At 37.1% G+C, this 8,003-nt stretch overlaps 1 long non-coding RNA gene across 1 annotated transcript; it reads right to left on the reverse strand.

The window, feature by feature from the left end:
• Positions 1–4,315: 4,315 nt before the first annotated feature.
• On the reverse strand, positions 4,316–7,663 carry LOC309477199. Its single transcript, XR_014198574.1, has 5 exons — positions 7,526–7,663; positions 6,886–6,976; positions 6,695–6,793; positions 6,352–6,475; positions 4,316–4,706 (listed from the first exon to the last, which is right to left on the reverse strand). It is a non-coding gene; the product is annotated as an uncharacterized lncRNA (long non-coding RNA).
• Positions 7,664–8,003: the final 340 nt, after the last annotated feature.

Below are 8,003 nucleotides of genomic sequence, written 5' to 3' on the forward strand. Positions count from 1 at the left end.
TAATTGTTTGAAAGCGCATCATGGAGAAATTATTCAGTTGCATGCAATTTTGCTCATACTACGTCAATGGCACTTATATTCAGATATCCAAACCCAGAATTTTCCTTCATTCTTTTTCTTAACGAGGGTCTCGTGGGCATTTTACACACAGACTAACGTCTCCTTTAATTAGGTGAAATACAGGGTTCAGAAGTTTCTGTGTAAACTATCTGCAATACTGTCTCAGCGCTGTAGTTTGAGTCTCTGAAGACCTGAAGCCGGTCCAGTCACATCAATCAAGATTGTAGAATCAGAATCATCCAAATGTACTGAGTACTCACTCACATGCTGACTCACTGGACTCGATGGATTCTACCTGTTCTGAACGCCAGATGACACTGTACTGAACTATTCTGGTGTACGTTCAAGTAACGTAAGATGCACAGTCCATAGTTTATAGCACATCCCAGAACTTTTAATTCATACTTGGATGTACAACTTGATCATGGACTTGGCCAATCGGCCAAAAAGCCAGCAACGGGGTCTGATTCATCGCAAAAACTGAGCTGACGCCGATGGCCGACCGTCGGCTTGGTGCGTCACAGTGTTTTAACTGTCAGTTCTGACACATTGACTGCATATTCTAAATAGACGCATCTTACCCGCATGCCTCCAGTGCCAAACCAAGACAGTGTGAGACGCATATTTCAGAACCAGATGTGAAAACATGCTTCAAAGCACTTGAAGGACAACAAACACTTTAGTGACCCGAGATGAGCAAGGTCGAAGTATTTGGTGCTGTGCACAATTAGCAATCATCACCCTCACTATCACTCGTAATAATGAATAGTGATTTAAATAAACCCCTTACCCTAAGTATTCAACTTTGAGGCCAAACTTGGGTATCACTTTATTTTAAGGTGATGTAGTTACACGTTACTACGTATACTTACTTTAGTAATGGCTGTAAATGATGCATAATTACAAGTATCTAACCCTAAACCAAACCCTAACCATAACTCTTTAGTAAGTACAATAATTAATATTACTCCGTACTTATTTGAGTAAGTACAATGTAAATACGTCACCTTAAAATAAACTGTAACCCAAACTTGTCCCACTGGTTGTGCTACAAACATGAATGAAACCTGAAGATGTGCTACTAATGATTTGTGAGTTGTTACTTTGTAAGTGAACAAACTTAAGATTTTCATAGGTCTGACCTATAGAAGTCACATAGATTAACGGGTCTTGAGCTATATCTAGAGACCAGAGAGTATCGAGATTTAACACCACCTTTCACCCCATTAACTAGCAGTGGCCCAGACACTGGCAACAACCAAAACTACCCTAGAAAACACATACTGTAACGCACACCCTAGCATCATGATAGTGAGTTGGTATACAGACCACCTTACGTTCTCTTGGAAAAATGTAAGAAGCGATTCAGTGGAAATGTACCCTATAGAATGCAACTGCGTCTGTCTACTGTTTCAGCGATATTGGCTCCAGAAGTATTTCTCCCCATTCATTTGTCACAAAGGGATTTAAAAAAATTCATTTGATGCAAATTTACAGTTGAAAATCGAACAAAAAGACTTTTAGACAGCTATTGAGGGAAAGAACTACAATCCCATGAAGCGTTGCAAATGACATATTCAGTAAAAACAATGGAGAAATATAAAACTATTGATTTAAATATGCTGATTATGTATATAGAAACAATATATATTTAAGCTTACTACAAAATAAGAATATATGTACGAAATGTAAGTAATTTGGGAGCACAGGGAAACTAACTTTTAAATCTATTAAATAATGTGCAGCGTTCATGTCAGTGGACAGGCACTGTACAGTGTTCATTGGTACAATGTTCCAAAATCATTGGTAATGTAGTTTTTCCACTAGGAATCACTGAACTAACTAACAATTCACATCTTTCCATTGTCTCAATATATTATTTCTGATTGAACACGTTAACAGACTGTTGCTACAATTGATCAAATTAACAGAAAAATTTTAAGTTGGAGAGGTCTGACATTTTGTATCGTAATTTTATTAAAGTTATCGTTTGAATCCAAGTCTCCTCTGGCGAAAATGAATGGGATTTTCACTCCCAGAGCCTGACTATTGCGCTGTATAGAATACAAAAAGAGGAATGAAATTAAACCAAGAGTCATTTTTATTCAGCCAATGCTTGGCGGTTGCTTCTCAACTGATTCTCTGGTCAGGAGGAATTCGAGCTGAAAGGGCCACATGTGTAGGGTCGCCGTCAGTCTGTCTCCCTCGCAGAACGAAGTAACCACAAGCCCCCACCGAACACGACATGAGGCACGGAGACCACAAACACACACTGAACATGTACATTCTTCTCTCTTGTCTCTCTCTTCGTCCCATTCTGATGCTTTGTTCTCTTGAGGGAAAGATCTTTCTATCCTTTTTAACCTTTCATTGCCCTGTGGTTCTGTAACTTTGTAGATGTTTGTGGATATTCAAAACAAGAGTCTATGAAATCAAAATATATTCCTGACAACCTTTTTTTCTTTCCCGCTCTCCCTTCCCAAATTTTACTGGAAGGAAGGGCAGAGAAATAAAATGATATTTTACCCTTGGTTAGATGGAAGAAGAGGACAGGAAGTTATGGAACCTGAGCCAGTGGAGGCTATTCAGGGCCGGATCTTGGTGTTCTGTGGGTTTTTGTGTGTGTGTGTGTGTGTGTGTGTGTGTGTGTGTGTGTATATATATATATATATATATATATATATATATAAGGGAGTCAGGATCCTCCTGTAGCCGGTTAATTCCTCCCTTCATTCTCCACACAGATTCCACAAACAGCTGGCACTGCTCTTAAATGTCACCAGCATTTATTGGAGAACGTATCTGCTTATTAGTGTCAAACGGGAGCGATTCAATGTGGTCTGCTTCACTTCCCTGGACTCGCCGTCTCTCTCCTCCAAGTCTGTAAGGCGAGATAAATAAGGGCCCTTTTGGTTGAACTGGAAATCATGCAGAAACCACATCATGTAGCCTATTATTTTTCATTTATTTTGCAACATATGCATTTTGAACTGTATTTAATAAATAGCTTTAGATCATGAGTGGTGGTTGGCCACAGAACGTGGAGATACGGCTAAGATGTTGGCCAGGGTGTTCTGAGTTTCTATGTCATTGCAGGTGTGTTTTGGATGGTTGCTTGTCTCAATGATATTTTGCTGAACCCGATTTAACCTAGTACAACATTGTGGCGAGCAGGACGAGGCAGAGGGCCGTGGGAGTGATTGATAATGAGCGACACCTGCGCAACGCAACGGTCTCGTATCTCTCACGATCGTCGCTCCTCCTTTTATGCTTCCGCTCCTCCGTGAGAGATACGAGACCGGTGCGTCGCGCAGGTGTCGCTCATTATCAATCACGCCACCAGCCTCACGCCGTTCTCCCACGGCCCTCAGCCTCGTCCTGCTCGCCACAAACATGTTCCTGGGTCAACATTCCAATCAACCAATCAGATTTGAGGGACAAATTTACAGTTTATTTCAAGTTTAGGCTTACAAATCAGGGTTAGGTGCTTCTACATTGGTTTTATTCACCTGATTTCCTTCTGATTTTAGGGATAACTTATGGGTAGGGTTAAGTTTAGGGACTACTTTTTCGCACAGAAATGCTGTTTCAGGATCAACAAAATATGCTGATATTTTGGTCTCTGTATATTGTTTAGGTCCTTCCTCCGATGTAATTCTGAGGGATTGTTCACCTGTTTTATGTGACAAACTGCAAGATGATTGCATGTCAAAAGTTAAAAGGCTTAGGGGTTTGTTTAACTATAGTTTATTGGTTGTTTTTTTCAATATAGTACTGTTTTTGTCCAATTTTATTAATTGAAATTGAAACTCATCTTTTATGTGAGTTTCTATAATTTTTCTTACAGAGTTTCTTACCATCATTTCAATATTGCTTACTAACCCCTGAACTGTGCTAATGGCACTGCATCTTTCTGATGTGGTTTAATTTTACACTGTAAAGAGGTTGCTGTAAATTTTACAGTAACTTACTGGCAGCTGGATGCCAGTAAGTTACTGTAAAATGTTTTACAGTATTATTACTGTATTTTCACTTACAGTATACTGTACCATTTACTGTAATTGCATTTACAGTATTATTACTGTATTTTCACTTACAGTATACTGTATCATTTACTGTACTTGCATTTACAGTATTATTACCGTATTTTCATTTACAGTATTAGTATTGTTTTTTGTTGTTTTTTTCATTTAAATTTTCTTTTTTTAATTTATGTTTACCCCACCCCCCAAAAAATCACAATAACTCACAAACATTTGTCCTTATAATATTCTTTTTAATCGTTGAACATTTTGTTTTAGAAGTACAAATTACAAATCTTGACCTTTAGGAGCCACTAGCTGAAGAAAAAAAAAGGCAACATCTCCAAAGTCCATAGAATTAATCTCCTGGTGACCATTTATATCTGTAGCATGGCAAAAACGTACACACACTGAAAAGCAAAACAGGCCTTAAAACAATAAAATACAGTCAAAGTCAGTGTTGTGTTGTTACATTTCAGTAATTTTGCCAGTCAAAGTTGACAACCTCTCTGATGAGAAACACTGAGGGTTTCAGGCTGATGCTTTTCTTTGGACCTTTCCAGATTTCCATCTGATCTGTGCCTTTGGTGTTTGGTGCCATCAGGGTTGACTCTCAGAATGAACCTGCAAACACAAGCAAGGAAAAAATATATAATTTTTTCAGACCGGTGTTGGCAGAATTTTCCCTAACCCTCAAACTTGATGCTGCATGTACTTTGGCGTTAATAAAAGCACTACATCTGATTCTGAATCCACCTACAGTAGTGGTGGGGGAAAAATCGATTCTGTTCAGTGTCGCGATATTTTGCGCACGCAATTATATTGATACAGTAGCGCAAAGTATTCCAATATAGGTTATAAGGCTGTGACGGTGGCAGTTTTTTTTACCACTGCGGTGGTAATGGACCAACTACCTGCAGTGGTTGGGGGGTTATTATGAAAATTGAAATAAAAAAATGTAGTTTATTCGAGCAAAAAAGTCTTTATTTGAGCAATTCCGTCAAAGAAGCAACACAAAGCCTGTAAAGCATTCAAATACATATCAGTAAATATTAGAAACTTACATAATAGAAAAGTTAAATCTATATAAAAAAAAAAAAAACTTTCGTTTAATACTTCCACACAAAGACACGTGATTCCACATGAAGCCATACCGCTCTGTGCTTTGAGTGGGATGACACGAGGAGGAAAGAGACCATCGATCTATTTTCTGATATCTTCATGTTTTCTACTTGTTGTAAAAGGTATGAAAAGTGAATTTAATCTTCCACAAGGGCAAGACATTTAAGCTATGTTTGAAATTGCGCTGCCAAAGAGAGCGAAACTAAAAATCAAATAAACTTGACGCGCCGTACATGTCTAATAACAAGCAAAAACTGTGTTGAAATGAATCTGACGTGCAAGTAAAAATGTAGGCTATCTGTCCTACAACGTTTTTCTACTTTACCACAGTAAAGAATGTGAATGTAATAGGCCTAAATAAAAGCGAACCAAGGAAGAAACGTTTATAATCCCCTTCGAAAATCGAGACGTAAGTGAAGATTTTGGGAAAAAAACAAGGTATTAAATGCAGGGATGAGTCACAATTTTTGGATATTCGATTAGTTTATTTAATTATAGAATTATAGTATATCGAATAGGTTGTGTAATTATTCTCTAAAATAAAATCTCCATGTTTTTGGTGCTAATGCGGTGGTGACGCGTTCATATAATTACGTTCTGTAATAAGGTCCTGTGTCCTGAATGTTCAAGGACAAAGTTTTTGCACTAGCCTCCAGTAAATGTGTAGAAGATGTTCACAGATTTAATGTGACATTTGTAGTGAGTTGAGCAGTCTTATTTTTTGTAATGTCTTTGAATAATATGGGGGACATGAATCGCAATATATCGCAGAATCGAATCGCAATACTTGCTGTATCGCAATGTTAGGAAGCGCAATAATATTGAATTGTGGCCCAAATATCGCAATACTATCGAATCATCAAATTTTGGCCAATTTCCACCCCTAACCTACAGGGATGGTATTACCCCATAATACATTACATTAAAATCATTAAAGCTTCATTCTTTTTCAATATTCCTGTAGCTTAGATTTCCAGGGAATGGATAATTTAAATTAAACTTAATACAATGTAAGTTGCTTTGGATAAAAGTGACTTCCAAATGCATGCATGTAAATGTAATGTAATGTAAAAAAAAAAAAATATATATATATATATATATATATATATATATATATATATATATATATATATATATATTGGTTTACCTGATTCTGCATTCGACAAAATAGACAGCTAATGCTGAAGAGTCGTCTGTTAGCAGTTGTAACTGGATGATGATTCTGCCCTTCATTGTCAGCATCCATGTTTTTGCTTTGAGAACAGACTCTCCTGAAACAGATAAAGTCACAGCAGCCTTTTAGTGTTATAGTTTACAGAAAAAAAAACTAAAATACAATAACAGAACTTATTACTAACAACAATAACATGTGGGGTGAAGATGAGGTAAGTTATAATGTTGTATGGTGTTTATAGTTTTTAATCAATTAAACAACATTAAAAATATTAGTTAGCAAAACTTTGCTATATTGATAATGGTATATTGCTAACCCTTTCCTCCTCCTTCTCCTCTTCCTCCTCCAACGTCAACCCGTTCTGTGTATTAGTGGAGAGCGTCAGCAGTGATGTACAGTCCGGAGGGAATGGCCGCTGCAAATTCAAAATAAAGAACAGAAAAGAACATGTTTGCCTGCTTAACTAATGCATACTTCAGCTAATTTAGTTGATGTCATCTTACTCACCTGTAGATGTTATCACCATTACGAAGGCAATCACAAAAAAGACTCCAAAATACACCTCCGACATTTCAGACGACATAATTCAGACCACAAACTTGAAAATAAAACAAAAGATGAAATTAACAATGGTGTTGGATAAAGGGTTAGTTTACTCAAAATTGTAAATTCTGTCACCATTTACTCACCCTCAACTTGTTCATAACTTCCATTAAATTATTTAATGTGCTGTATACAAAAGAAGATATTTTAAAGAACATGAGCAACCAAACAGTTACTGGTCCCCATTGACATCCAAAGTATTTTTTCTATTATAGAAGTCCATGCGGACCAGCCACTATTTACCAACATTATTCAAAATATCTTATTTTATATCTTAATAATATCTTATTTTACATAAATGTTCAGACGAAAGAACTTCATGCAAGTTTAGAACACGTTGTGGGCGAGTAAATGATGACATACATAATTTTCTGTTTAAGGTGTACTACGTTATCCCTTTAACTAAGTTTTACTCAGTATTTACGCTGTACATCTGCCAAAAAGTTGTGAAAGAGGAGACAGAACATACCAAAGTTATTATGCTTCTCTGTTTAATAAGTTTACTTCGGCTAATTTAGGTGAAGGTGACCATAACGTTACATACCAGTTGATGTTATCACAATGAAAAGGCTCCAACACACTCCATCGTTGCAGATGGCATTATCCAGATCACAAACCTGAAAATAAATCATATAGGCCTACGTGAAAATATTGTTTAAAGTCCCACTCCGATCATATTTTGAGCTATTTTTAAACATTCTCAGTGGTCTTGAAATGATGATTATGCCGTTTTTAGCCAAAATCACAAAACCTGTGCCGTTTTCTGGGACTTCGCTTCAGCAGAGCGGCAGTAGCTCATTAGCAATTCGCCTCTGCGTTGTGGGCGGAGCCGTTGGCTGAAGCGAGATACATAGGCAGCAACAGCCTCTTTCTGTCTTTCTTTCTTTCTGTCAACACAGAAAACATTTCATCACTGGATAGTTTTTTTCGTTTAATTAAAGTGTTGTTTTATGTCAGCTGAATGTCCGGAACGCTTTTCAGAGAAGATAAGGCAACTTATTTAGCACAATTCACACCCAGCG

Source organism: Leuciscus leuciscus (genome assembly GCF_965113295.1).
Source record: "Leuciscus leuciscus genome assembly, chromosome: 16".
NCBI classification, from domain to species: Eukaryota; Metazoa; Chordata; class Actinopteri; order Cypriniformes; family Leuciscidae; genus Leuciscus; species Leuciscus leuciscus.